Here is an 8894-nt window from a genome sequence, read left to right on the forward strand (position 1 = left end):
TCTGAATTTATCCTAAAAAAGACCTACTTTTCTTACCTATGAAACACATATTTGACCATGTATGGCCCGAGATCTACCCCCTATACTTTCATGAATCAGATGTACCATTCTTCTCTTCCCACTCCTGTTTAGGTGCAGGCCATGCCTAGTGAAATTCCATCTATTGATAGTGCTGACGGGCACCAGAGAAATATGAGCAAAGTTGGCTGTCCTCAGAGCCATCCCTAACTCCTCATTGATTCCCCTCACAGCTCCATCAAGGTGTGGTCGGTCATGACTCCGGAACAGCTCAACAAAGTGTTCGTTGGTGCCATGAGCCAGGGAAGCTATCTTGTCCAGGTCACCATCTATGTCATATGCCCCATCCCTGTCCAAACTGTTTCCCTCCCCACCCACTATCACTACATGGTCCTCTTTTGTAAAATCCTTACATAAAGACCCTAGGTCCTCTATCACATGACTTAGCCCTACATTTGGCTTGAAGATACAGGTGGCCTGGTACGCTGCCGCTAAACTTTCCTGTAACTGAGGGCCTACACATCGCCCAGGGCTACTACGTAGCAGCAGCACTTTCTTCTTCCTAACACTTTGTACATTCCTGGGCTTCTTGACCTTGGCTGAATTGTGCTGCACATTTCCTGCTCCTCGTTCTACCTGAGGCTCTTCTCCACTTAACTCTGGCAGCGGTAGATACCTGTTTTTGGTGTTGATGATACAACTGACAGATCGCGTTCTCTTTCTTCTTATCCTCCTACCAGCTGCCAGTTCCCAACCACCCTCCTCCTCCCTATCTCCCTTGATCCTTATGAGTTCCTTCCTTGCTTCCTCCAACTGTGCCTGAAGGGCTCCCAATCAAAAAGTTCCTACTGCATACTCTGCAGTTCCAGGAGAGAGCCTCTTCTGTTCTCCCAACATTCTCCCTACTGCATCCCCCCCCCAGGTGAAAATAGTTTCTACAAGATTGGCAAGAAATCCCTCAACTCACTATCCTGTAACAGCTCCCACCTTTCTCACTCATGGTCAGTTTCGGAAGAATAATTAAGTTTAAGGAATGTTTTAAATTTGTCAAGGACGCGAGATCGCTGCGTGTAAACAAAAAACGACACAAAGGTCTTATGCGCGGTGGGTGGTTTTTTTTTGTACTGATTTAGAGATATAATGACAGAAGAATGAATTTCTAATGAATTTGCTTTACGTTATCAAGGTGTTTGGTCAGGGTTTTAAACGATTATAACTGGGAAAATTTAGGCCTAGATGCGCCTATCTAAATAGTAAACAATACGAAATGTGTTAGTTAAATACGATTTAGAAACACTTTCATTGTGACAATAGACACTGATGAAACTAGTAGCAGTCTTTTTTAAACGTATTTTGCACTATCAAGAAAACTTGAATAGAATTTTTTGTGTTTATGTCACGCATATGAAGAGAACAATGCTGAAGGACTTTCTCGGCCACACTTTCAGAGACAATGTATCTGTCAACAGCTTGCCCTAAGTGTCAGATACGGAATGGTTTTGGAACCTGTGAGGTGAGATCTTTTATAGCATCTTGATCATTTATTTCATGAAGAGGTAAGTAATTTGAAGAAGTGATTACTGCTTCGCAAAGCGGTTCAGGTCAAACCTAAAGTTGATATGCAACGTATTATATGTCAACGTCTTTGCTCTTTCTGTCTGCAACGAATTACCCTGAGTGCTCCTCTTCTACTGCTGTCATATTTAAATGCGTCATTATTATTGTTACTGTCTTTCCTCTTTACTGCTTCTACCCAAATTAAAACGGGTATCTTTTGCATAGTATTGTCAGATTCTGGTTGAAATATCAAACTGCTGCAACATTGTATGAGTAGATATTATGTAAGTATATATTTTCTTCACCATAACATGATTCGAAGACTCCATAAAATTTTGTGCCGAGCAGTCTATAATTTACTAGCAACATCATTATAATAATAAACTACATATCGTAAAAGAAACAAATGATGTGAAAACACTGTACGCAGATGAAGTAATTCTATGCTAAAAGCAACTGGGAACATTCAGTGTCTGGCTCTATCTAAAGCTATGTCCGGCGCTTCAATAGAAGATCTCAGCTTGCAACTTCCAGGCTTCATTGACTTAATAACAAAGCTTCTGCATTTCACTGCGTTGATAATACAAGGAGCTTCTTTGTCACATGTATGTGGTTTTCGGTGTGCTCGGTTCAGTCTGAGAGCAATAAATATTATAGTTATAAATAATGTATTCTTGACATGTTATATGCTTTTGTCAAGGCAGGTAGCAACTTGTAGCTCTGAATTCATATTTTAAACGAAACTAAATTTAAGGTACGCGGGAAATGTCAATCATAGCTGTAGTGTTTGTCATAATTAGTTTTAAAGACTCTTTGTTTCGTTTGTGGGAGGGCAATGGTCGTTTGCGGACAAGTTAATGGGCTGTATTGCAAATAAAGCAGATCTATGTGTGAACAAAGAAAAAACAGGGTGTGATGGTCCTGGCAACAGCTGGCGACAACTCTTTTTCCTCCGCCAAGTCCAAGACAATAAGTCGTTTTACAAAAGACTGCCGGTCTCCAGATGGCGTTACGCTGCTCCTTTCTTCTTCGTCGCAGAGAGAAGCCAGTATTTTTTTCCCCCCTCGCAGTCTTGAAAAGCAGTACTGAAAACACTCCTAAGTAATTTCACTCGCACAGTTTTCGAAATGGACCGCTGGCACATTTCCACACATTTCTACGCACCGGCAACTTTTTCATACTAAATATTTTAACGTTTTACGAAACTGTTAGTTCACACATAATTAGTGTACTTGAAACCAAAGCTTCACTCAGTTTTTTTGTTTGAAAGTAATGTCTCACCAACAACAGTCTTGCTTACAGACGGAAAACCCTCTCAGTTCCTCAAGAAAAGCAAGTATCTAGTACATTGTTTCAGGAAATATCTATCCATTAATTTGAAACAATGGCCATACAAGAACTGGTGCAAGCTACTCAGGAATAAAATCTGGTTTTTAGTTCCACATTTTTTATACAGGCGGATTTGCCTACAGAAAGATATAGAGGGTGAATCAGCTAAAACTTGCACAACAAATACTGTGGAAATGGAAAGTGCTGTTGATGTACAGTTTCCACAGAATGGATTGGTAGTCATGGGCTCGTATTGTTAGCCCATCAACAGAAAAATACACTTTTTAAATGGAAAATGCTTGTTAACATTAACAAACTAAAAGTAGGATAAATTAGAATGTCGGTGATTTTTGGTTCAGGGTTCTGGCACGAGTCGTTTAGGAGATATCGTATTTTGAAAAGTTTCCACTTCAGCATTTGTTTGTGTCATTTGACCATTGTAGTTGCTAGGTATGATGCTGTTATGTTTGCTTACAGTGTGCTTGTGTGTTTCTTGAGTGAATAGCCACTAGCTAGTCAATTAGTGTATGATAGTCTAAGCATTACGTCGTGAGTGAACTATGGTATTTACCAATGCAGAAAAAGCCAGCATGCTCGTGGTGTATCAAGAGTGTAGGACAAATACGGTTTATTCTTTTACAGTGTATGCGGCAAGATATCCCAATAGACATCAACCACCTGAGCAATTATTTATCAACGTCTTCGACCATTACGTGAAAGAGGTAATGTAGCACCCAGGCAACGTAACACAGGGAAACAAGCGACGACAGAAGTGTGGGGGGGGGGGGGGGGATTAATATCCTTGCTGCTGTTGCAGTTGATCGTCACGTTAACTCCCGCGCAATTGCACAAAAACGTGACATGAGTCAGGCTAGTGTCCTATGCTTTCTCCGTCGACATAGTTTCCATACCTACCACATCTCTCTGCATCAAGAGCTGCATGGAAGCAATTATGAGGATCGTTTGAACTTCTGTACATGGGCACTAAGACAGGATACCCCAGACTTATCATGTGTCTTCTTCAGTGATGCAGCCACATTTACTAGTCACCTCCAGGTAAACCGCCGAAACATGCACTGTTGGTCTGTTGACAATGGTTTCGTCAGGTGGAACGTCAGCGTACACGGAGTGTAAACGTATGGTGTGGGATAACGAACCATTAGATCACAGGGCCGTTTTCCATAGACGAAACACGGAACGCACACAAGTATCGCAACCTCCTAACAGACCATCTTCACCCGGATGCTAGAAGACGTTCCTCAGAAGACTAGGAGGAACCTGTGGTACCAACAGGATGGTTGTCTAGCGCATTTGCACGAAGTACTACTGCATGTTTTCACGAATTGTTTCGAAATCGTTGGATTGGACACCGAGGACCTATACCTTTGCCGGCCCGTTTCTCTTATTTGACATTTGAAGACTTTTTTTCTGTGGGGAATCCTGGAAGGATATACCAACTACACCCGATGACGTGCAACGACGGTATTGTTGCGGCTGCTCCGATATCTCCGCTGAATTTGTAGCACGTGTGCAGCAGTCGTTCCATGCCAGACTGGAAGCGTGTATTTCCGTTGCCAGTGGTCGCTTTGAACACAACTTGTCATGGTCAGTTGTCTCGTTACTGGTCAGAATCCACGTAACTAGTGCATTCACTTGTGTCGTTTTTTAGTGTGTGTTACCGCAGGCATTGTGCAAGTGTCGGAATGGGAATTTTCCAAAATAGGATATTTCGTAAGCGATTCGTACTAGAATGCGGAAACAAACACCACTGACATTCTCATTTACCCTACGTTTAGTCAGTTAACCTCAATAGGCATTATTCCATTCAGAAAGGTGTATGTTTGTATAAAAGTACGCTTTCTAAGTTTTATTGCAATCTGTTGATTGGATAACCACACGAGCCCCTGACTACCAATCAGTTCTGTGAAAACTGCACATCAATAGCACTTTCCATTTCCGCAGTATTTGGAGGTGCGAATTTTAGTCGATTCACCCAGTGTATTGAGTTGAGACTACTACACTTATTAAAATACCTGCCGGACTAGGTGTTTACTTAGGCGACAGCTTTTCGTGTGTATTCTTGCGTTAAGAGGGGATGTAATGGATTTTGGTCCAAAAAATCGATTTTTCAAAAATATTATTTTCTTGATCTACACAGTGTAATTTACGTTGCGTTGTGTGTGAATTGCATCGTGATTGCAGGTTTATAAATGCCTTTAATTGTTAAACTGATTAACTCTGCACTGGCGCCCACTCCCACCTTCTTCGACATTTGGGAAACTGCTTGCTTCAGCGGAATTTTTGTCAGTTTGAAGGCTATTTTCTTTCGTTATCTTTGGCTGACATCTATATTTCTGGCTGACATCTATATCTTTGCCTGAAAACTTTCTTGCATGGTGTTGATTTAAGTTTTGACAATTGTATTGTATTGTATTGAAGTGGAGACCTAGAAACAACGGAGAGGCTTTGTTCCCGCCGTACCCCGCATTGGTCCGCAACCCCACAACAGGCTACAGCAGTCCACTCACCGCACCGCCGCCCCACACCGATCCCAGTGTTATTGTGCGGTTCGAAACCATACGAGTGTAACCCCAGTGTTTGCATGGTAGAGTAATTAAGGTGTACGCTTACGTGGGGAAGTGTTCGCGCACCAATCGCCGATATAATGTAACTGAGGCAGAATAAGGGGAACCAGCCCGCATTCGCCAAGACAGATGGAAAACCTCCTTAAAAGCCTTCCACAGACTGGCCGGCACACCGGACTTCGACACTAATCTTCCGGGAGGATTCGTATCGGGAACCGGCACGTCTTACCACCTGGAAAGCAGTGCCACGGCACGTTTTTACAATACTAAGATAAATTAATAGGTGGAAGGTTGAATTCGCAAACCTTTACGTGCACATCGAGACTTATACATAATGGGTGGTGGAAAAACCGTGCTTAGGAAACAGAGGTTTCATGGAAATCGGTTTACCAACAAAAAAGAGGAAGCAGCTCGAAATGAAGAACATACGCTCTAAGCTTCAGCATCGAAATTTGGGGCAGGAGAATTGTAACGGTGCTGAATGATGTTGATATGGATTCCACAGGATTCAGACTTATTGATTTAGAGCTTCTCCGCCAGGCTATAAGGTTTTCATGTTTATATGTTAGCTGTAAAAATTCGAAATGCGTGATTGTTGTTGAAGAAAGAAGAGTGGGAATAGCTGATGATTTTAAAATAATTTGTAATTCGTGTGGCTATGAATTTTCATTTTCCTCCTCCAAAAAAACTGACACGGGTACCTATGAAAGCAATTTTAGGTTAGAATATGCTTTGGGATGCCTTGGACAGGGCAGGGAAAGAGGTAATTTATTGTGTGGTTTTCTGAACATGCCTCCACCCTGTGCGAGGTTTGAAAAATAAATAAAGAAATGTCTGATGCTGTATGTGATACAGCCAAAGTTTCTATGGTTAAATCGGTGGAGAAACTGATGGAAATAAACCGAAACGAAATAGATCGAGGGGTAGATAATCATGACAGTGAATCTTCTTCAAATGTTACTTACCTGCGTGTATCTCTAGATGGGACCTGGAGTTGCATCTGTTATTGGTATTGACTCAGGTAAGGTTTAGATGTAGAAATTATGTCTAAATACTGCCACCAGTGTGCAACAAGGAAAATGTCCAACAATGAAGACATTGAAAAACTATGGCAAGAAAAGCATGCAGTAGAATTTTTAGAATATAAAAATTATAGTGGCTCAAATAGTGTCATGGAGGCTGCTGCAGTTGTGAGGATGTTCTCCAGACCTGAGGACCAGTATGATGTTAGATATTCTAAATACCGTGGTGATGAGGACTCCTCTTCGTTCAAAGCTGTAACAGATAAAAATCCGTGCAATACAACAATAGAAAAGTCGGAAAGTGTTGGCCACATCCAAAAGAGGCTTGGTGGTAGGCTTCATCCCTTGCTGAAAGGGAAGAGAGGTGAAGTACTTGAAGATAGGAAACCACTAGGGGAAAAGGCAGGCTTACTCTGAAAGAAATTGATTCTCTTCAGATATTTTATGTGAGAGCTATCAGAAAAAACACACATAATTTAGAGGCTATGAGGAGTGCTCTGTGGGCAATTTTTTTTTTTTTCACAAACTATCCACTGACCAAATTTCAGTGCACAATCTGTGTCCGAAAAATGCCTGGTATAAATTAAACAACAGAAATGAGACGTATTCACATAAATACTCATTACCAGAACCTGTTATGAATGCAATGAAGCCAACATTCAGGTTTCTTGCAAACCCTGAATTATTGAGGAAGTGTCTTCAAGGAAAGACACAAAATTCAAATGAAAACCTCAATAATTTAATTTGGATTAGATGCTCAAAAATTCTGTGGACCTGAAGTACTCAAAATAGGTGTCTACGATGCAGTTTTATGTTACAATAACGGAAGTAATGGCAGAACTGAAGTGCTGAAGAGAGTTGATATAGATCCTGGTGTGTTCACAACAAAAGCATTTTACACCATCAACGAGAGCAGGGTCAAGAAAACTAACAGATCACTGTCTTACCTGCAAATACAGGCGAGGCAGTTTCGAAGAGGAGAGAAGAGAAACCTGGAGGATGAGGAGTATCAGTATGGAATATTTCAAAATTAAAGTGTAGAAGTATGAGAAGAAAATCTTTGAACCTCATTTTCTCTGTTTTACAGTTTTTCCGTTATTAGAAGCCTTTTCTCCAAAAGTATATGCGCTAATGCTATGAAATTTTCCGTAACTGTTTGAAACTTGTTGGTGTCTCCCTGGAACTAAATAATACGAGATCCTGCAATTACATTCTGATTTTTAGATGACTGTATGTAGAAAAAAGTTAATTTTGGATGTGCAAAATTAAAAACTCTGTTAATGATACAATTTGTACCATAAATTAATAACTTACATAAAAAATTACAGAAATGCTTTATAAACTTTAGGAAATATTTGAACTGGAATTCTGAAAAATACAACTTGTGGAAATTGCGAATGAAGATATGAGTTCAATTAAACTGTGCCTCAGAACATTCCTGAAGCAGTCTTCATCCTGTAGAATTGATTCATCTTCAAGCTTCCTCTTGGCACTCCTTTTAGCACTTCTTTCTTCTTTGGTAACTTGAAGAGCAAATCTTTCAGCTTCATGCACCCCTTGTCTGTCACACACAAGCAATTGATCATCCATATTGCTGCCACATTTATGCCTAAATTTCTCAGGACTTCCAACCTTCCTATCACTCCATCACTGAAACATATCATTGCATCTAGTACACCAACTTTAGTGTATTTAGTCCTACAAAAACACTCTTGGGTACTCTTTCCCATATGCAATAGCTGAAAATTTCATTTCTATTCTGAGTGTCCCCATGAAGACATTTACTAAGCAAAACAGGGTCAATGAGGTCTCTAAAAATTTGTTTTATTTCATTCATAACGGGCTCAGGAATACAATGCTTATGATGGTATATTTGACCACTTTGTTTTGCTTTTTGGTAACCACACCAAAAATCTGTTCATTTAGGGCAAAGCCCATGGACAGGGTGGTCATCTGTGGACAACTTATGAAATTAGGTGACCCATACAGCTTTTCTCATTGCTGTAACATCATTCAGAGGTGCATTTCGTCTAATGACCAGTCCATAATAACTCTGAAGAAAATCTATTTCAGTTCTGTTAATCTTCCTCGGCCAGACAGAGATTTTCCATTAGATAGCAACTTTTCTTTCATTTCTCTTCGTAGCTTCCTCAGTCTAGCACCCATGCTGTTTTACACATGTCCACAACACTCCAGTTCTGTTACCAAGTCTCACCATAATCACTGAACTCATTAATTTTGTTCAAAGTTTTAGAGTCCCCATCGCTTAGGTACTTCGTATACCTAACGTTATAATCGGACACAGACCTCTGAAATATTTTTAAAGATCCATCACGCTTCATACCTCCACTGTAACCATCATAATCCTTAGAACACTGATGTT

Source organism: Schistocerca nitens, chromosome 4 (assembly GCF_023898315.1).
Source record: "Schistocerca nitens isolate TAMUIC-IGC-003100 chromosome 4, iqSchNite1.1, whole genome shotgun sequence".
In the NCBI taxonomy this organism is placed as follows: domain Eukaryota; kingdom Metazoa; phylum Arthropoda; class Insecta; order Orthoptera; family Acrididae; genus Schistocerca; species Schistocerca nitens.